General features: G+C 46.5%; 1 protein-coding gene across 1 annotated transcript in view; it reads right to left on the bottom strand.

Annotated features, from left to right (window-relative positions):
• Positions 1-22,994, bottom strand: part of Zip99C (Zinc transporter Zip99C) — a 53,504-nt gene that overhangs the window by 28,454 nt on the left and 2,056 nt on the right. The gene's annotated exons all lie outside the window — the stretch shown is intronic.

The following is a 22,994-nucleotide window of genomic DNA, read 5'->3' as shown; positions in this document are numbered from 1 at the left end:
CCTAAGTAGGTTGTAGCACCCACAAGGATTTTGTTTTAAGAAGTTTTTGTTGAGTCAATAACATGACTTTGAGTCCTCAATTCTCGAATTGAAGTGTTTTCTCTATAAGTACTAATTACGGGATTATTAGGGATATGGTTATTACTTATCTGCCATATTTTTCGCGCTACCGAGTTCCTAGTAATCACAAAAAGACATAACTTCGTAGAATCTCGATCGGGAAATATCCTTACAAAATTCACCTTTTTCTTATAAAATTCTGTGCAGCTGATGCAGACACTGTACTTGTGACATGAAGTCACACAACAACAGTTTTCTTAAACTTTTGAGGGTAAGAAGGAAAGCAGCGTGAAACATAACGGCAGGTTTCGCAGCGGCTTTTCGGAGCAAGCGGGAGAGGCGAAGTAAAAGCGAGCCGGACATCGCGCGGGCCCGCGACTACAGCCTGTCGAGTCATACCCCGCCAAACTCTTCGGCCGAACCGACTCTGAAGACGATCCAGAGAATCCCATTCGCGACTTTTGACGGCCCCACTTATGCAACGTCGCTCTCAACGAACGCTTCGCCGTAAATGCCCTCTTGCTGCTTTCTTTGTTCTTCTTCGCTGCGCGTTGTGAACGGAAGAGAGACCCAAGAACCACAAAGCCTACAACGCCTCACTGTATGTTTAGCGACTCCTGCTCCCAACATGAACGCACAGCACGAGCGCACCCCACATGAAACGTTCCGCTAAGGCGAGTAGTTTAGCGACCATTTCGCGAATTAAATTTTTTAGCCCGCACATTCGTGCAATTATTTCGTGGGGTGTTGATAGAGCTGCAGTTGACAATTCTGCGGCGCAACGCATCGGGTGCATGAGCTCGGGCTACTGAATACCGGAGCATTCTTTGCAATTTGCGCCCAGTCAAACCGGCGGAAAGAGGGGTGTCTTCAGGCGTATATGACACACACCCCCCAGCTGGCCCCTTGCACCCGGCCCCCCCCCCCACCCCCCCCCCCTGTTGCTACGCCACTGGTCACGCCATGTCGTGTCTCCGCGTATTGTTAGAAAACCGTGCGAGGAGCTGCAGCTCAACGTTAAACACTGCTATCGCCTTCAATGCTTCGCCATCGGGCGAAATTTCGCCAGATGGCGAAGCATTGAAGGCCAGTTAAAGAATGGACAGTTAACTGCAAATTCTTTAGAGGCTATCCATTTTTCCATCATATATATTTTCTTTTTGTTTCTTTTTTTTTACTACAACACATTCGCGCGAAATTATCATGGCCAGGGAGCAGAAGCAGCCAGCTGACAATAAATTACTGCACGCGAAAGAACATACATCGCATGGCGCGCACTATTAGTATTGACGCTCTCCGGAGTTATCCGAGGGGATCCCAAGGTCGCCTAAAAGAGCTGCTGTGATCGGCTGTGACGACGTGTGCTATACCACAGCGCGCACACGGACCTTGCGCCCGTGAAGCCGGCCTACGACCCCGTTGCGACCCCTTTGTCCCGCCGACAGAATAAGCCCTGGCGTTATTGTGCTGGCAGCCAAGTGTCGCAAAGTGGCCAGTCGGTTGCACAGCGGTGTCGCGCCCACGAGAACAACGGCCTCGCCCGAGCGCGTACTATATGAGAAGGGATTTCGTTCGTGGTCGCAGCCCACTCGCTTGCCCCGTGCACTCAAGCGGCACCTCCTACATGTCTAGGAGATGTTGACTCAAGGCGCACTGCAGAAGAGCCGCGCAGCCGCTTGCGCGTGCCGACACACTTATCGCGAACGCAAAGAGTACGCGTAAAGCGCTGATACGATAAGAGACCTGTCAGAAGACCGCTTCCCATGGGCTCGGTACCGCAGGGTGCAGGCATCCACGAAGCAGGGGCGTAGCCAGGGGGGGGGGGGGGGGGGGGGGGGGGGGGGCTTATGGGGCTTCAGCCCCCCCCGAAATGTTTTCGTGCTGTCCATGCACCGCCGACCAAAGCGACCCCCGGCGCCGGAAATCACTCTGGATTTTGTCTAGAATGTCTTTTTGACGCTCGAAAAGACATTTAACCGCGAAGATTGCAAACTTGGGCTGGATTTCGTGGCACCGCCCATACACCGGGAGTCACATAACGCCAAGCAGTCCCATCCGAGCACAAAGTTTCAAGGGCGCTTTGATGGTGAGCGGGTTCGCCGCGGCATCTCACTGAGGCCACGGAATCTATGGAGCTCATGGATATCAATTGCGAAACTTTATGGGTGTAAATCTCATAAGCTCTTGATGTGAACGGTGCATTGACATTTCCAAAGTTGTGCTTTAGATTTTCAGTTGCGGAACTTTGTGGGTTTAATGTTGTTATAAACATTTGACGCCAAAGGTCTATTGACTTTTCTAAAGTCTTACATCGGAACATACAACGAGACAAGCCAAATCAACATACTAGCACACGAGTTGACAAAGCAGGCAGTGAGGTCCAATGAGACGAAGCGTTGGGATGGTTCATTTGTGCCGTCATGTCACATAAAAAAATATAAACATTTTTTTAACCTACGCCAGAACATCCATGTCAAGACACTAAAGCCAGCCAAAGTAACTACGTTCTTATTTATTTTTCTACTTTGGCTTTTATTCGCAAGGACACACTGAGCCTCTTCAATTTTTTTTTGTTCTCGCTACCCTACCCGCGGGCTGCCAAGCCAGCCAGAGCGCGTACGTTTTTCTCGTATGGCCCCGACCACCATGCATAGGTGCACTTCGGTGCGCGTTCGGTTTGCTCTGGCCGAGTGGATTTTCACCTGACAGAGTTTTGGACGCTTTCTGGCTAGCAGACGAGAAAAAAAAACAATGGTCGCTCGCCGCCATCACTGTGGGGACTCGAAAGATTGCACCGCATTCCTTGAGCGGAACCTTTCCGGAAAGTCTTGTTTCGCCGCTGTAGGATACTGAGCAGTATGCGTATGTTTCTCAGTGGACCAAGCGTCTCACGTTTTCTTCGGTATTCCTTCCGTAGCCCCATTAGGTGCCCGAAGTAGGCATTCGATTCTGGCCAACATACTTTCCTATGCGTTTTTTTTTTTTTCATTTCGGTGCCTCCGCCTCACAGAAAAAAAATACATTGTTGCGACGCAGCGAATTGTCGCATGGTGAAAGTTCGATATTGATACTTCTTTTGCGGAAAGTAATGGGCGACGGGACGCTTCAGTTGCCGGATACGTTTATTATATTATTGCGAAAGCAATTATATGGACACTCCAGGCGCATTCCTGCCGTCGCCGTCGCCCTCATGTTTCGTATAAAGTCCAAGGGTGCTAAAATCGTGACCACGCGCTGCATGCTGTATGTGCGAGTGAAAGCGCAGGAGGGGAGGTGGAATGGGTGAGCTGACGATGGTGACTCAGTCTTGCGTGCGCAAAGGAGAAAAGCGGGGAGCAAGCGCGCCGCCTTCCGTCGCGCGCAATACATCGGGGGGAGTGGATGGAATGGGGGCGGAATCTAGGATTCTGTGAATCTATGATTGTGCAACATGTTTATTTGCCTTGTTTGACGCATTATATACAGTTACTTCTTCTTACATACATAGACTCATTGCAGACTTATACGTATACTTAAATACAGTAAAAGCTCGTTAATTCGAACCGCAAGGGGAAGCCGCTTCAGTTCGAATTAACGAAAGTTCGAACTAACGAAAGTGAAGGAGAGCAAAAGTACACTGCGATTTGGAAGCAGTAGGGCATGTCAGAAATTTGGCGTGTCAGAAAGTGATGGCGTGTGCCGCGAGCACACGCCATCTTCAAGTTGAAGTTCTGGGTCCGACTGTGCCACACCACCGATGTCCACCAAAACGAACGTTAGCCGAGGCTTAACACCATCACAATGAATCACGATGGCCGATACATCCTAAGCTGAAAACAGAGGTGCACAACCGATGAAGACTGCCGAGACAAAGACGCTGAACATGTGAAGGTGGCGAAGGCCCATTCGTTGGCTCTTGATTGCAAGCGCAGCTACGACGTACTTGATTCGCTGTGTTTTGGCGCTTGCCATGCCATCTCCGCACAACATTAGCAGCTGTACAAGATTTGCAAAGCCTTCCAGATTCGCTACGGGCAAGAAGTCTCGGAGGTTACGTGGAACGGAGAGGCGGCAGCCGCCGCTGCCTTCTGGCTGACCCCGCGCCGGTTAGATTTTTTTCTGATTTTGCCTTCTCTCGACGTTCTCTCCGTTTCGGAGGCTATATAGCCTTGTGTGTAGGCAGTAGGCGCGTTTCTCTGGCCGTGTGCCAGGCGAGCGTAGTTCGAATTATCCGTGAGGGAACCTTCTCGCGTTCGAATTAACGGACTTTCTTATACATAGACTTCTGTGGAGCTTGGCCGGACCAAATCGTACAGTTCGAATTATCCATAAATTCGAATTATTGAAGTTCGAGTTAACGAGCTTTCACTGTATCTTGTTGCGAGGTTTTGTGTATACATGCAGTGAACTTTGTTTCCAGTGACACTTTTTTGTCCTTTATCAAGCCGTATTTTCGCATTTGTATATCCCATTGTATCTTTGCATTTCTAATGTACGAGGGCGAGTCAAATGAAAGTGAGCCTACCCTAACCGCGCAATAATGGTTCGGTTCATTATCTGCGAGGCATGCGCGTAGGAGAACGGCATGTCTCATTTACAAAAGTGACACGCAGGTGTGAAGATAAATGTTCTTTAATGCTCTCATACACTGGGTTGAATATGGTTGCGTCACATAATGGACACTTCAAAAGTTGAACAGCTCGGTGTCGCGAAGTTTTTGACAGCTGAAGGTGTTTCCAAAACAGAAATTAATCACCATATGACTGCCGTGTACGTTGAACACTTCATTTCATAGACCACTGTGAAGCTTCGGAGCAAACGGTTCAAAGGACGTTGCAAAGACATTCCAAGACCGGGCCAAAACCATCGTGCAATCACCCCCCCCCCCCCCCCCACACACACACACACAATTTCAAAGGTTCATGAGCTGCTGAAACAAGAACGGAGGATAAGCATCGATGAACTGGCAGACCGTCTGAACATCAGTCACGGTTCGGTTCACGCCATAATTCATGAGCTTCTCGGTTATCGGCTCTTGGTGCGCAATGGATCCCCAAGATTTTGATCCATCGCGAGAAGACGGAGAAGTTTCGCGCTGCCTTGACTCATCTGATCGGGTATCACAATGAGGATGACGACTTCTTGTTTGCAGCTGTGATCGGGGATGAACCTTGGTGCCACTACTACGAGCCTGAAACACGACGGCAAAGCTTACAGTGGAAACATTCGAATTTACCACGCCCAAAGAACGTAAAGGCCATCATTTCCGCTGGAAAAGTGTTGTTGACTTTTTTTTTTCAATCGACAGGGTCCATTACTGATAGAATTTGCTAAATCTTGAGAGGCTATCAATTGTTTCCGATATTGTGAAACGCCAGAACGGCAGCGTGTCGCAATCAAGAACGAACAACGTGGAAAATTGACGAATGGGGTCATTTTGTTCCACGACAATGCCTGTCCCCCCGTCGCTTATGTGGTTCATACAAAACTGGCAAAGTTCAAGTGGGAAACGCTGCAACATCCGCCATACAGCTCAGACGACCTGTCACCTTGCGACTTCTACATTTTGGGGCAACCAAAAAAAACAGCTCAAGGGAACCAGATACAGACTTTTTGAAGTAGCAACCCAAGGAGTTTTATAAGACGGGAATCACGCGACTCGTTAGTCAATAGGACAAATGTCTAAATTCTCATGAAGGCTACTTTTAAACAAAGTACCCCGTTGTTGGCTTATTCATTTGACTTGCCCTCATATATCTTGCAGAACTCCTGCTTTTTATACGTGCTGTCTGTCGCGACTATAACTTCGGTTCAATTACTCACGATACACGACAAGGGACAGCTACTCCTGCGTAATACATTGGAACAAACGACAGCATCATTGAGATTTTTCACTGGCCATTGCATATATGCAAGAATGTAAGCATGGTTCTTGAATGACAAAGTTTCATAAACATATTTGTCCTCAACTTGTTCAGTTCATTGCCTTTTAATTTTTCATATCAGCGGCATGCACTGCTTTCCTGGTTTCGAACTGATATAGTTCTAAAGTTCGTGTGATATTTTCTTTACTTAATAAATAGACAAAAAACATGGAAGCATTGACGTCAGTTATGTTGGGCACAATTTTTGGCACATACGAGTATAATATTTTATGAAAAAATACACATTTTACTTGTATTTACAGTGCGTAGCTTTCAAGAATTCGTTTGCAGCATCTTTGGCAATGACAATGCAGTTATTATTCATGTATTTGATCCCTCGATAAATTGTTTAAGAGGAAGCTTTAGCTCGGGCCCAATCCGACGCGGCCTATTCAAATACTTGTAAAACGCAGAAACGCTTTTCTGAGATAATCCTGCTAATCACTTTTATTGAAATTGGTTGCATTGGAGAGAGAAAGTTAAATCCTAGTGTCTGTTGGAAACAGAACTTCGATTTAGGGCCTGAATTTTGTTTAAAATATTTTGAAAAATTCGAAAGTTTGAAAAAATAGAAGCACGACGTTTACGAACTAATAGCTATGCATGAAGAACAGATATTGTGGTTCTGTAAACGGCATTTATTATAACTGTCAAAGCGGACAAGTTTGCTGTGTCAATTTGTATCTTACGTGAATTGGTTACGTTGTGTACAAGGGTTCTGCAAAAGCCGTATTTCCACAATACTAAAATCTTTTGAGATTCATGTGTAGCATATCTATTTTGTCCGCTGTAGATGTACTATTAGATGCAATTCACAGAATTGTGATATCATTTTTCATTGTTGAGTCACGGAGTTTTAAACTTGATAGTTTCGTTTCCTGAAAATTTTCAATTCTGGCCAATTTTTAATAAACAATTGACCCCCTAAATGAAAAATTTGAAACCAGTAGTCACTAGAATTAAACTTTTTCTTTTAAATGCAACAAACCTCCTCAAATTTGGTGAAGTGGTTGCAGGGAAAAACGAATTCCCCTATACATGTACTTAAATAGGAGCACCCGAGCTAACGCATCCTCTTAAGGAGGAGGCTGAGCTGCAACGTGCAGCTATATATATATATATATATATATATATATATATATATATACATTGGGCCAGTGGCATAGCCCCCCCCCGAACAAAATTTCTGGCTACGTCACTGCCACGAAGCCATAGCCTGCGGGATCGCTTCGTAATATACGCGAATCGACGAATCAAGACTTCGACGCAAGGTTGAAAATTGTGGCGTTTGAAGTCCCGCAAATGCGCAGTGCGTAATGAGTAAGGTTCGGCGTTTTCGGTTTAAACTGAAAAAAGTAGGCCGGTCTCTCTCTCTCTCTCTCTCTCTATCTCTCAGGAAATTCGATAAGGGTCAGTGAAACCAAGCTTACTAGACAGTTAAGACAACGATTGGATCGCAGCTGCGAGCCAACGTGCGCTCCGATGCAATATAGAGCCTTGGCGAGGTCAACGTTTCTTGCTGCCCAAGAATTTTCTGCCCTTATTCGCGTCCATTACACGCCGTGGTGGCGCAGTGGCGTTGCGCTGCTAAGCCCGAGGGCGCGGGATCAAAACCCGGCCACGGCGGCAGCACTTCGATGGGGGCGAAACGCAAAAACGCTAGTGTACCGTGCATTCTGTACACGGTAAAGAACCCCAGGTGGTCAAACTTAATCCGGAGTCCTCCCACTACGGTTTGCCTCAGTCATATGTATCGTGGTTTTGGCACGTAAAGCCCCGGATTTACTTTGTTCTTTATTTGCGTCCATTCTGCCTGTAAATAGGCAGAATATGGCTGCGACGAAAAAGAGAAACGGCCGGGTAGTAGTGAGAGTACGTATAGGGGTCAGGGGTGCCCTGGCCCGAGTCCATTGCAGTCTTCGCGTTGCGTTGGATGGACTCGGGAAGTTCGCAGATAGCAACGCGGCGTTGTATCTGCCTTGTCCTATCTTTCTTTTTATTCGTTGGAATTCTCTACCCGTGTCATGCTACAAATAGTCTAATTCTATCAGTGCTCAAATATCACATGCATTCTGTTAATTCATACATTGTCACAACGCCGTATGGCGTTATGCCTTTGCTATATAAACTCATTTTCCAAAAACTGTGTATTTCTATGCACTGGATGCAACTAGAGTTTCCAGAGCGGAATGTGCAGTCTACAGCAGGTTTCAGCGTCGACAAAATTTGTGAATCTACACACATATATTCAAAGAGGAAAAGAAACGGCTAGCTAAACTCGAGAACTTGTCAACCAAAAGATGTCGTGGAATGTTTAATCTCGGAAGAAAATAAAAACCAAAAGTACGCCGAATTTTTCGTAAATAACGAAAATACCGAAAACGCTGAACCTTAATTATCAGAGACACCACAGTCGATGGCCACGTAGAGTTCTATGACGTGCACGTAAATCAATAAGAATACGTGCAATAAGTGCTCAGAATAGAACACGATACAGCCACCTATAAACGTTAGAGCCATCGCGGCTGGTTCGACTCAAGGTCTAAGGAAGGCCCGTCGAGGAACGAGGAGGGCTCGGGCAACGGCTCCACTGGCCCAGTCAGAGCCTTTACAGGGCACAATAATAAAGCAGGAGGAAAAATAAGATTCTAAAGAGAACTTAAGCTCTACTTTTCAATGTAGCACTTTCCCGCGCAAGTATGCCGTACGCTGTCCAGCAGGCTAGGTGAATATTTGTATACGTGTCATACATACCGTATTTTCGCGATTCTAAGCACCCCCCGATTCTAAGCACCCCCCCCCCTTCTATTTTCGCGAAAAAGTTAGGAAAAATTTTGCATGCGAATCTAAGCACCCCCCTATTTGTTAGGAAGAGCGCGTAGCCAAGGCCACCAAACGCGCTTGCTCACTCTGGAATCATTGCTCGGCGGACCTGCAGGCACTCGGTCGATGCTTCTGTTGGACGCGTTTCACGGCCATCTGACCCCGGAGGTAAAGACAAACCTTCGTAACATCAATAGAGACGTGGTTGTGATTCCGGGTGGCATGACGCCAGTGCTGCAACCCCTCGACGTTTCAGTCAACAAGCCCTTAAAAGCCAATCTCCGACAGGAGTATGAAGAGTGGGTGTGAACCCTGACCGGAAGAAGACGCCGACGGCAAAGCTGCAGAAAGCGTCCCCATCAACCATCGCAAAGTGCATTTCAGACGTGTGGAAGAGGGTCCAAGTGGACGTTGTGGTCAAATCATTTAAGATGTGCTCGATCACAAAGAACTTCGACGAAACGGAAGACGGCCTGCTGTGGGATATTGAGAGCAGCGGTTCAAGTGGTGCGACGAACTCGAGTGGCAGTGATAGTGACTGAGCATCCTAGACAAGCAGTGGGTTGACTGTCTGCACCGATTTTTCTTTTGAATGTTTGCAAAATAATATGTTATTTCTCGCACCCATCTCGTCGCGATGTCGAAGAGAAAAGAGGGAGGGGGGTCATTCTAGGTTTTTCGAATCTAAGCACCCCCCGGCACTTTGGGCATCGCGATCGTGAAAAAAAAGGGGTGCTTAGAATCGAGTAAATACGGTATATACTATACCTTCTCATCATAACCTAACGTAAGTGTATATAGCAGCGTTTATATAGGCACGCTTTTCTGTACGATCGAAGTAATTTTTGGCAGATTTAGCGCGTTATTCAAATTCATTTGGCACACAAACGCAAACCACCGGCCTTTACAAATCTCTCTACAAAGCTCGGATGTAGTGAACTATATATACCCATATGAAGCGTTTACAAAGTTTTTGGCACATTTCAGCCGGTGGAAAGAACCAGACTTCCCGAAGGTGCCAGAAATCCCATATACAGCTTCGCTCTATTTTACCTATCAGTTGCTCGGCTTTGCATACACCTGCACATAAATTTCTCTGTGCGGCGAAGGCGAAAGCCGACGGCGGCGTCGCCGCTATCAAGTGACAAAGAAGAGCCAGCAGCGCGCGCAGCCTCCGTCGCATGACGAGGGCGCCGGTGAGAATGCGCAGACGGACGCCGGCAACGATGATGAATCGTCACCAAACACAGCCGGCAACGCAGCCTTACCAGGCTGTCCAAACGCGCTGCCAGACGCCATTGATGAATCGTCACAAACAGCACCGAAAACTGAATCGTCAGCAAATACAACCAGCAACGCAGCCCTACCAGGTTGTCCCACGGCCGCTGGATTTTTTATCCCGCGGCCGTGGTTGTCCGAACGCGCGGCCAGACGCCGGCGATGAATCGTCACAAAATATAGGTAGCAATGCAGTCCTACCAGGTTGTCGGAACTCGCGGCCCGACGCCGGCGAAGAATCGTCACAAATAGAACCGACAACTGAATCGTCAGCAAATACAACCAGCAACGCAGCCTACCAGATTGTCCGAACGCGCGGCCAGGCACCGGCGATGAATCGTCCCTAATTACAGACGGCAATGTAGCCCTACTAGGTTGTCCGAACGCGCGGCCAGACGCCGGCGATGAATCGTCACTAAATACAGCCGGCAACGCAGCCCTACCAGCCTGGTGTCAACAGCGCAAAACGTAGACGGGCACACGAGACGAGCAGACGACACAACAAGCGCTTGTGGTGTCGTCTGCTCGTCTCGTGTCCCGTCTACGTTTCGCGCTGTTAACACCAGGATGGAAAACCAACAAGCCCAAGCTGCTATTCTAGCGAAGCCCTACCAGGCTGTCCGAACGCGCGGCCAGACACCGGCGTCGGTCTGGCAGGTGCAGTATGCGCAGGAATATAAGTACTAAGTAGCATTTAAAAATGCTCTAGTATACAGCGAAGGAGTTTCACCGGTCATACCAGATGTTTTTTGCTGTAGCAGATAGCACAATTGCAGTCGTTGAGCTGGTACACTCGAAGAGGCGGACATGCATGAGAAACCAAAATGCATAATTGACCAATTAACAAATCACTAATTATGTTTGTAACGAATTACCTTACTGCATATACCGCAATTTACCAATTGTAGCCGTAAAACTGAAAGGCTACACTTTGTTATCACTTGTTAAGAATTATGTGGACGACACTATTTTCCAGATATGCGGCATCAAACGTGCAGTAAAAATGCACTGTTGCTCCACTTCTTTTTAACAAAACACAGTTTTACGCACTGAAGCACGAAAGTAACTGGACTGGCAACGTATTACTTTGTAAAGTTCGGTAATTCATATTTCGAAACTGGTGTCATCCTGAGAATTGGTTTCCGCTGAATCCGCATGGCGACCTCCCTGGATATAATTTGTAAATTGCAATATGTGCCGCACCTATTTAAAAACTTATATAGTAATTTTTAATTAGTGAATTATGCATATCGATTTTTCGTGCAAGTAATGCCCGCCTCGTCGAATACGCACATCAGCCCAAGGACTAGAATTGTTCCATCTGACTCAGACGATTTTTTAAAATTATTTAAAGTGTTCGCAAAAACACCTGGTATATGACGCCTTCGCAAATTCTTGGGTAGATTTCAGGCAGTGGAAAGAACAGTATGATCACTCCCTTATACAGCTTCGCTCTCTTTGGTGTACGAGTTGCTCGGATCGGCATACATCTGCGAAGGTCTTCTGTTGTTTGAGGAATTGTTTGACCGTTGTGGTTTAACCTGCGCGCTTGCGGGACAATGGAAAGAAGTCTAACTGAGGCGGCGACCACCGGCGACAGCCCCGATGCAGAGCAGCTGTAGCGTGCACAAAGGAGCCGCAGCTTCGCGCATGGCAACGCTGCTGCTTTGTGATAGTGACGGCATTCAAGTCAGAGGTTGCGCCCGCGGTAGCCTCGTCTCAGTACGCCCCTGTTCGATGTTGAGTTTGCTGCACGGAACGCAGCAGGCGCCTCTCAAGAGGCCGACAGCTTTAAAAAAAAAATGCACCTTGAAATTTTCCATTGTGTTCTCGCAATTCCAGAGGGCTGGTCGCAATGCGGGCTCTCATTCCTTACATATATAATATATCGCACAAGCACTCTCATGCACAAGGCTTTTTGGCACCAAATAGGCTTGCAAGCCTGCGCAAGTTCGCCCACTTCTCAAATGCCACTGACAAACAAACAAAAAAAAGAAGAAAATGCACGTTGAACAGAACACTTTCTCGAAGGCTGTGGCGAACAAAGTGGGAAGAACTCACGATCTCTCGCTCTCTCTCCCTCTCTCTCTTTTATTCGATTTCGCAGCGAAATGTGAGCCTATTACAAAATAGAACTGCGAATGAACCTTTGAGAAAACAATCGCTTAGATGTTTCGGCTTTTAACCCCGCTGCAGCTTTCAAAACGTTCACTGAAAGCTTTATTTATTTATTTTTCAGGCATTTTCATTAATCGGTAGACAAAGATACGATAAAGGCAAGAAGCACCAAGAGAAATTGCAGAAAGGTGGCTCCGTATGACCTATAATACGAAGGCAAAGTTGCAGAAAATAAATACCAACATAGACAAAACGGTGTGCCGTTCGTCTCCAGCGTTTATGAACTTAATGGCACTTTTCGCGTCAGCAAAGTGTTCATTAGGCTGTCTTGCTGCGCCACAACGTTAAATAAATAAAACGTAAAACGCTGGGCTTTGTTCTGCTTGCTTTACTATTTCAGCTCTAACTGGGATGAATAAAGGTGTATACTTTTACAATGGTCGCCTACTCACTAGCCCCTGTTACCACACTTTCAAGCTACTGGCACACATGGAGGAAGCGCATATGTACCTGTTAGCGAATCAGAAGCCATGCACACTCGAACGAATCGTTCATAGTCATTGTAGGTACACTTGACTGTTGTAGAGTTCCGACAACAGGGACACCTCAAGTCCCCGTAGCAAGGAATTATTCTACACATGAGCTGAATATTGTGCTAGGATTGAAAATTAATGTTACCACACCCGTCATAACCTCACGCATCATCCGATTAGCGGCACACAGCGCATTAAGTAAAGAAGTATATATGCTGTGCCATGGCAGACGTTCCACTCAACACAGTGGAGCTCGCCGACCCCCACTATAATTTAGAGATCAGTGGTGGAGCCACGAGAAAAGAGAAAAAAAAAAAACTTTTAGCACAATATTCGTTCAGGAGCCCAGCTCTGTAGCAATCCGCGAGGCTTGGTAATTTGGTTCCGCGAGGCAAGTTCGAACCTCAGTGACATCACACATTTGCCGCCGGCTGGCAACTGCCACTGGACGGAATAGTCAGACTGCAGCCAAACAGGGCAGCTGTATCGCGTTGCATCGACATTCGAATGGACAGCATTGTAAAAGCTATCTCGTCGTTCGACTCCCACGCATCTCCATTGAAACAAACACGCCCCACCAGCTGCCAACATCTGCGGCAAGGAGAAGGCATCCGTCGGCGGCAGTCGCCGACGGCCTTGGGTGTCTGCGGCGCGTGGCCTCTCGCGCCGCTGCTTAACGCCCCCGCGCCACCAGGCCCAACTCGACTCTGGCATAACGGCGCTGCCAGATTCGCGAAATGGTGGCCGGAGACAGCGAATCGCAACACGGAAATGGCCGTTACCGAACCCCCATGCGTCGCATGAATTAATTGAATCAGACGCGACCTCCCTCCCCGCTCTGTCTCTTTCTTTATTTTTATATGTAAGATGAAGACAAAAAACCGTCAGTCGAGCCACGTATCACAAATGCTATACAATGTCCGTACACCTAGCTCTGCAACCTCACGGGCGCGTCGACCGACACGGCGGTCACGGAGCGCCCCTGCAAATAGTGAGGGTAAGCTATTGATCGCATAGAATCCTATGCGCGCATAGCATCCATGGTGTTCCGAGCGCCGTTGGCTTTGATCCACACATGCGCAGATGGAACGCTTTAGCTGAGTTCGACACCTTATATGCTACCTATCCTAGCAAAGTGCGTACTTTGCACGGCTGCGCGCCGTCGCCCACGCCTTATCTTGAAAGTGATCTGTCTGCAGAAGGCATACTTTTGTGCGCGCTGTTCTCAACGCTCTTGCGTTGAAGCGATAGACAACACGAAGGTCATTTCACTCGCTGCTGCTGCCGCGCTTGCTCACACCAGCGTTGAGACAGCGAGTGTCTGCGCTCGAGTGTGATGTGTTGTTCATAGGACGTGTTCTGCGACGATCACTTCGGCGATACTATCGCCGAAACGCCCCCTATTTGCTTGTGCGCCCTCACACCATGCTTGCTAATTCAGTCAGTAAGCGAATGTTTCCAAGTTTATACGGCCGATAAAACTACTAGCCTTACTTAGTATAGCTGTCTACTAATTTGCTATCGCAATCGATGCTTCACATTTCAGGCGAAACTGCGACTTTTTCTTTCTATTGTTTTCGCTAAGCCTGCTCCATATGCTGTAACTGGAGCGAAAGAAGTCGCACGCGTCGCAAAGCGAATTTCAGACTCTTCTGCTAGCGGCAATGCTACAGCGCGCAATGTCCATCTGAGAACCGAAGACAGCCGAGGGGCATAATCGCTTTTGAAGTCGGTTTTATTCTTAGCGATCGATATGTTTACGAACAAGGGGGAATCAAATACATGCGGAATGCAGCAGCTCCACGTACGCTGAGAAAAGTAACCGTCTCGCGATGTTCACTTTCGTAAAGGCCGCTTTTCTTGACCAGCGCCACCATCAGGGATGGATATTGCTGGGACTCGGGGTAGCGTTTAAGCAAGGAATCCTTCGGGCACAGGGGTTAGTAGGTCCGGGAGTAGGAGTGAAAGATGAGGGGTTTATTTTACATTATTTACATGTTGAAACAAGTAGTCAGACTCTATAGTCAGGACACACATGTCTGCAGACGTCAGGACACCTCTCGAGAGGTCATTTTTGAGCAGTTCTTTCCTAGTTGCCTACACCAGGTAAATTCGCTTATCTTGTTGCGGCCAATCAGAGTGGTCGCACTGTTCACAGAACTCCGCCTCTGATATGCAACCTTTGAAGCAAGGACAAGGCAATCTAGAAACAAGTGTTCACGTTCACACTCCTTCCACGAAAGTCTTGCTGTGACGGTCATCTTGTCAGGGTCAGGAGACTGGTCTTCGCGCTCGTTATCGCTTACACGGAGGGTGGCAGATGTTGTCGCTTCTAAGTGAACTTCTTTGTTTGCGCGTCACAGTCGGTGTCGGGCCCCGTCGCCAGGTAGGCGGGCGCTGGTGAAGGGGGATGGCTCGGGGGAAGCACCCAAAGAATGCGCACTGCCGATTTGGGGCGCAGCAATATTTACATAGTCACTTCCGAGTTAATTTTGAAAATGATAGAAGGCAATCTAAACTATATTGTAATGTACAGGGGTCGCAAGAGCATATGGGACACGCGTTATTTGTTGGGTTGTTTCGCTGAATTTACCTTTTCTTTATACCGGTGTCAGGTCACTTTCGATCGCGATCGAGCCCGATCCGGATCTAAATTTTCGACTTCCGATTGGTTCCGTCCCGCAGTTTGTGCAAAAGGAGCCAATCACGACCGAGAAAATCGACCCGGATAGAGCTCGATCGCGATCAAAAGTGCGCCGTGTGACACCCGTATTGCTCAGAGCACGGACACGTGGTTTGGACACCCGAAAGATCAAAAAGATGCATACTGAAAAAGATTGCGCTGAGACACAAGGACAATGCCGAGAAAAGACAGGGACGAGCGCTTGCTTGGGACGAGGCATTGTCCTCGTGTCTCCGCGCAAACTTTTTCAGTATGCATTTCAACCAACTAGCCCAACTATCTGCTCTCCTAAGATAATAAAGACTTGCCCTAAATGGGGCTTTGCCGGGAGCTCGAAAAAGCGTGCTCCAGGCGGCTGCACTTAATTTCCTATTCCTTCTAACCTAATAATAATAATATTTGGGGTTTTACGTGCCAAAACCACTTTCTGATTATGAGGCACGCCGTAGTAGAGAACTCCGGAAATTTTGACCACCTGGGGTTCTTTAACGTGCGCCTAAATCTAAGCGCACGGGTGTTTTCGCATTTCGCCCCCGTCGAAATGCGGCCGCCGTGGCCGGGATTCGATCCCGCGACCTCGTGCTCAGCAGCCCAACACCATAGCCACTGATTATATATATATATATATATATATATATATATATATATATATATATATATATATATATATATATATATATATATATATATATATATATATACATGGGAGGTTTTACGTGCCAAAACCACCGTATAATTATGAAGCACATCGTAGCGGGGGACTCCGGGCTAATTTTTACTACCTGGGGTTCCTTAACGTGCCCCAATGCGCAGTACCACGAGCGTTTCTGCATTTCGCCCCCATCGAAATGCGGCCGCCGCGGACGGTTATCGAATACTCTTGCTCGGGCTTAGGAGCGCAACGCCATAGCCAATAAGCAGACACGGCGGCTACTCCTCATCTTGCTATATATTCAGGCGAACTAATATCTGTAACCGACTTGTTCGTCTTGCATAAAGCATTGCTGATGCCCTTCGATGTTCCTTTACAGGCACCGCAGCGAAACGCTCCACATTAATTTTGACTACCTGAGGGTTCTTGGACGCGCACCTGAATCTATTATATACGTACACGAGCATTTTTTTTTTTTTGCATTCTAGCTGCTTTCCCAATCTGCTTCCCCAACAGAATACGCAGCAGCCACGATCCGTAATCGAACAGGCGGGCTCGTTCTCGTGCAGCAGCATCGCCGTTGGGCCACCGCGGCGGCGGGCGGCACGAGACACGTGAGCGCGACCACAGCGCAACGTAGTAGCGCTTGTTATACGCGCTCTCTACAAACGGCGACCTTTTACTCCCCATACCACTACGTTCTCGAGGCAACGACAACCACGAAATTTCTGGAATGCGGAAACCGCGAAAAAAAAATACTTTGGTTGTCTAGCAAAGATCCCGATTACGTCTAGATAACCCGATCCGAATACATTTGGTAACTGTTCGAAAGCAAACTACATATGGTTTATATGCAACACAAAAGCTATGTTCGGGCCATGCGTCCAAAAAGGAAACAGGGTGTGCTGGTGAAATTTGTGGTGGACTACTTAAAGCCCGGTGACTGTTGCCTATACGCTTCGAGAACAGCTCATAGGACGTTCATCACTATTTGCATTACACACACAAATGCACTTGCGGTGAGTGCAATTTTGTTGAGGACCACCTCGTGAATGTCAGTGAACATGAGGGTGAGTGCAAGATGGCGAAGGCTATTCAGAAACTTTTGTAGAGGAATACATTTTCACTTGCTGTGAACTTTCACTTGCTTTCACTTTCAGTTGTTGTGCTATGACATCATGCAGCCACATATTATTCTACAGTGTGCTGTCAGTTTCATAAAGTGTGGAACAATGTGTTTCCCACTTTATGAAACTGACATCACACTGAGCTAAAAATTAAGTTTGATATACAAAAGAAATATTACACAAGAAAGGCAGCCTCTGCCAACAATATGTGCTGTCATGGATAGAAATTCCACACACCTGTGATACATTTTAGTGCACTGGAATGTCATATCATGAAATTCAGTAATTATTGCATTTAATCACAATTGGCAGAGGTGTAAAACAAGATATTTTTTTATCCTCTCATGATAAAGGAAAACTGCTTTTCCAGAAATAACCATATATGTTGTATGCGGTGTGAAGAGAGCACTAGATTTATCATATTAATGTGCACTTATTTATTTGCATTACCACTTTCTATATTGAGTAAAAGTGCTGAAATAGACATACACATAGGAAAGGTGCACTTGGCATTACTATAAAGCCCCACAAAGACACTGCCTACAAAAAAAAAACAACGAAAAAAAAAGAAAACGAAAGAAAAAAGGAAAAAAAAGTTGATGCCAGATGCCATCAGAAATGTATGCTAACTGAGGTGACAGGTTTAACAAAAAAAAAAAACTAGAACAAATAACAAAAACTATGCACTTGAATCACATGTATGCTGATTATACGTAGCACCATGCAGAGGCATCAATTTTTAACAGCCAAGCCACTCTAACACACCATGTGCACTATATAATCAAATCACTCCGTTAAAATAGCTACACTGATTCATAATTGCAGGCACCTCTACATATTGACTCGGTGCTTCATTTATAAGCATCTGACCATGATACTAATACCATTGGCCATAGAGTTTCCAACAATATTACTAGAGGGAACTTGGCAATGCAATCGTTCAACCACCATGGGAATGATGGGTAGTACATGGATTTGTCTGAGCTTCATGCTTGTGGATTCAGACGTTGTTGTGGCTTTATTAGGCTTTATCTGCCTCCATTGTACTAAATTTCATAGCGATATATACCTTTCGAAGGGCAGAAGACTCTGCGAACGCACGCAATTGCTACTGATTGCAGGGGTTCAGCCTGTGGAGGTGGCCTAATCAAAACGCACCAAGCGTCTCATCGCGATGGCTTGCCCACGAGAAATTCATAAGGGCGTTGTATGCCGGTTGCTATGCATGCGTCCGCGGTGAAATCGTTTCAATATCGGGCGTCTGCACTAGACGTCCTGTGTTCGAATCCTGCCATCGGGAAATTTTAATAATGTTTATTTAATCATTTATTACACAGTACTTCGTTAAAAATGACGAGTTTACAAAGTCACAAAGCCGTTTGATGCAGAAGGACGAAGTTTGGGCAAATCCATGTACTACCCATCATTCCCATGGAGGAAGGAAAGATAGCAGGGAGCTTCGCGCAACGCGATTAAAGCCGGTGTCGTGCATACACGTGATACAGGCTGAGAAGCCGAGCAGCTGCCGGCCGAGCGCGCATCTACTAAAAGCCACTCACGGAATAAAGAACCAACTACCGGGCACCAAACGTCTCGGCAAATCTCGATTCTTGCTCCGTGATCTCGACGCAAGAGGTCACGTGTTGGGCCGACACTGAGCAAAGGGACTGGCGTCACGGAGCGTTCGCTTGCAAGTGCTGGCTGCTTGACGCAATGCTCTCGCCCATCTTTTATGCGTTGCATGTTGCAATCACTCAGTTCAGCCCTTGGGCGCGGCCGGGCAGCCACCATTGACCTTTAGCGCAACCACGTGACGTGACGTCACGACAGCCGGAGGAAAAGCTGGGCCCCAACTCGCGCAATATGCAACGCATTCTTGGCTTAACCAAGCTAAGCCTGGCCATTTTTTTTTTTCCTTCCCCCACGATCATTCCCATGCTGACTGAACCGGCCCGCTTGCAGCTCCCGAAGACACTAGCGCCAGAGTTCCATCTAGTAATTATTGTACGAAACTCTTGTCACTGGCTGCTCTGATGGGGAGACGGTTCTCGACGCACACTTGAGGTCGAGAGAAGGGGGAGGGAGGGGAAATCAAACAAACAAAAAATGCCAATAACCAACCGCAATTCACTTGATTCAAAGGGTACGTGATGTTGGAAGGCGCGGGTGTTTTAAAATAAAGGAATGCGCAGAACGGATTGCACTTAGCGTGGAGAGGCAACACAGTTGGCGAGGGCAGACGTTACTGTAGATGCAGTGGGTTTACACGGTACCATGATTGTACCTCAATAACTTGGTCAATTCTAATGCAAAATTAAAAAGTAAGAAAGGTGCGCCCGGCACGAGTTCACTGCAGTGCGTCCATCTCCATATAGTTCCGACAGAAAACGAGGATTTCTATTTCAGCTTATAATGGGAAAATGAATTTACAACGGCACATATATCGCCTCTGCGCCTTTAACTCATCGACTGCATTGTGAAATGTTCTGACGTCTTACTTGTTGCGTTAGCGAAAGGTAAAGCATTGTACGTCGTGGAATTAGCGCAGTCTATACGGCGAGGTTAATACTAGCTAGGTTCCCATTTAACAGCGTGTAGAGACATCTCAATGAAGCTTGGGATACATCTTTACTTAACTTTATAGAAACGTTTATATAATGTACATATGGCCAGGATCCTTATAAAATCAACGCAGAATAGCTTTTGACCGGAGGAGCAATGACTCGTCGTATCAGAAGTCGGGGTGATCGCCGTGGCAAGGGTCGAGTCAAGGACTGCATGAATACGAGACTGACTGGCATCTCAGTGGCGAGGAGACGTGGTTTACCTTTTGGCAAAGCGATTGCGTCGGGCGCTCGAAAGGCAGTGTTCGGGAAAGATTATAACCCGATAAGAGACAGGCCGGAAGAGTTTCCACCAAACTTAAGCACATTCTACACAGATGCGCTCTCGGCACAGGTCGAGTTCCCTTTGGCCGTCCAGTTTTCAGGCGTTCATCTTTTTATGCGCGCTCCTCCACACTTATGTGCGAAAATTCTACCGATTAATTACAACGGTCAGTTGAAACCGCGTCAACGACATGGCTATAGGCACGGAGCGTCGTTCGTCTCAGCGTACGAACATTGTGAGGAAGATGAGATTGCGCGGAAATATTAAAAAAAAATCAAGGAAAGAAAACGGGCAGTGGATAGGATACCTGGAGAATGAGGACGCACTCAATTGATCAATGCGAGAACTTGCGGTAATCAACGTGTCCAATGTGTGGACACATATCGAGACTGAAAAAAAAAGAGTACAATTAAGGGCAAGAGTCTAATACGGGTGTCACACGGCGACCGAACCAAGTTAGCTAATCTAATTGTCGTGCCGCGCCGTTCCGGCACCAATATACGTAAATCGATGTCATTTTGTATGTCACATGGAGACCACGGAACTCAGAGAACTCAGACTACAGAACTCAGAGAACCTCACAAACACGCTTGCGCATAACTGAATTATCAACCATGACATCAATTCGCCGCTTGAGAAGCCACTTTGCATCAAAGTCCAGCCACTCGTGCTCCAGATTTGACGTCGCACATGGTTGGCTGGAACGCCCACCGCGTTGAGTGTCAGCTGTTCTGGTCGCTATTGTATTAGCTGAAGCAAATGATTTAGCTGGTTTGGTTGGGTCTACCGTTGAGTGTGCTGCAGCATTTTTTTTTTTTTCGTAATTGAACATTTCTACTTTTAATATGCTTCACCGCATAAGAAACTGTACTGCGGCGAAACTTAATTTACGCAGTGATGCTTCCGGTGCAAAGACTGCTCATGTGTCTGAGTCTAGTGTACATCTCGTCAGGACATTCTTATTCGCGCAGTCAATCATGTTAATAAAGCGATAAAGTTTATTCGGTGTTTAAAACCGAATTATGCAACTTTAAAAGGCCGAACTATGCAACGCTCGTTAGACTGTGTTTGTGTAATGGCTGCAACGATTAAATGAAGATTAAATATATCAAACAAAATTATTTTTAAGTTGTGACAGAAGTCGGCTGTTTGCGTGTCCTTCGAATGCGCAGAAAAGCATTAATGGTGACTGGGATGCAGCTATACCTTCGGCAAAAAGAAAGTGAAACTCCAATTAGGGGGAAAAAGAAATGTTGCATAGCCATAATGCACATCTATATCGTGGAAATACTTCCGGCCAGACTTCAAGGCAAGTGCCGAGCATGTCAAGGTTAACATACAGCAAGCGGAGCAAGCATTTCGCTTTCGCAGTGAGCACTAATAAAATTACGCGTCTGCAGTTCTTAGACGCTATATAACAACAAAAATTCCATTCATCTAGAAACGTGAGCTGATGCAATTTCAATATAGTTCTGCATAAACAGTCAATTCTTGCACAAAAAATACTAACATAATAGAATAATTAGAAGTAACATGTTCGTAATGTTACTCTGTGAATTAATAATTTGCATCGTCACATATCAGTAAGAACATGTAGGTGCGAAAACGGGAAAATCAAGAAGGACTGCCGAAACGTACGCATGGTTCAGACACGCTGGTTAAATATACGGAACACCAGATAAACCTTATTAATTCATTAACATGATTGACTGCGCGAATAGGAATGCCCTAACCAGATGTTAACTTGATTTGGTGGCATGAGCAGGCTTTGCACCAGCAGCATCACTGCACGACAGGAAATAAACAAGTATATCTGCACACTACGAACATTTGTATCCACTGTTAAGGCACACGCACGCACGAAAAGGGGCTACTGTGTAGCGACCAAAAGAGTCAGATGCACACAGCCAACACTACGTGCTTAATCTTAAAAAGAAGTTGAATGATGCCGACTACCCACGAAACCTCAATCAAACACGTGTCAAGCGAGCTGCCGCGATATTTCGACGTAAGACCACGTAAGATTGTCGTCCCATCCGGTAGTTTCATTTTGTTTGTTTTTAGTTTTTTCTCTCCCCTCTCCACCTCCTCTCTTGATGAACTTGTTGTTGGGCGAGTTGGTGCATATTAGCAAACATGTTTTAACTGCGCGTATAAACGCTCACAGATCGTTTATACACGCAGTTCAAAAGTGCGCCGAAAACAGTCTCCCACTGCAGTGCAGCAAATACTTTGCACAGTTGTGCAATTAACAGCCAACTATCATATTTAAGTTGCACACAAGAAATACACACATCAGTTATCTAACATTTAAATCTAGTACGTTAACAAAATTTGTCGCTAGGCTAGTTGGTTCACGCTTGACAAATGAATACTGGTAAGCGCAATTCTAAGACGAGACAGAATTAGACACAGACGCGCAGGACAATCGCTAACTCGCAACTAAATTTTATTATAAAGACTTCGCCTAGTTAAGTACACAGCAGACCAGGATTGCGCAAGCGCACTTCACATCAAGCCAACCAATGTATCATATATCAAGGAGCGTATAGATTACAGCATCATTTTCTTTCCGTTATTCGAATTCTAGGCAGGAGTGGCAGTGATTTGGCCAGAGAAATCACGGAGGCGTATCATATTAGAAAGAAAGAAAGTGCCTGTATTAGCGATACTTCGGTTGTTTTGCGTAGCGAAGAAAGCAATTTTTAGAAATGATGCTGTAACCTATACGCTTCTTGATATGATGCATTGGCTGGCTTGATGGGCAGTGCGCTTGTGCGATCCTGGTCTGCTGTGTGCTTAAGTAGGCGAAGTCTTCAGAATAAAATTTAGTTGCGAGTTAGCGCTTGTTCTGTGCTTCTGTGTCTATCTTCTGACCCGTCTTAGAATTGCGCTAACTAGAATTCAGTTGTTAAACTTAGTACGTTT

The sequence above is a fragment of the Dermacentor albipictus genome, chromosome 1, assembly GCF_038994185.2.
Source record: "Dermacentor albipictus isolate Rhodes 1998 colony chromosome 1, USDA_Dalb.pri_finalv2, whole genome shotgun sequence".
Lineage (NCBI taxonomy): Eukaryota > Metazoa > Arthropoda > Arachnida > Ixodida > Ixodidae > Dermacentor > Dermacentor albipictus.
Note: the sequence above shows the minus strand (reverse complement) of the source record. Positions and strands in the feature narration are given on the sequence as shown.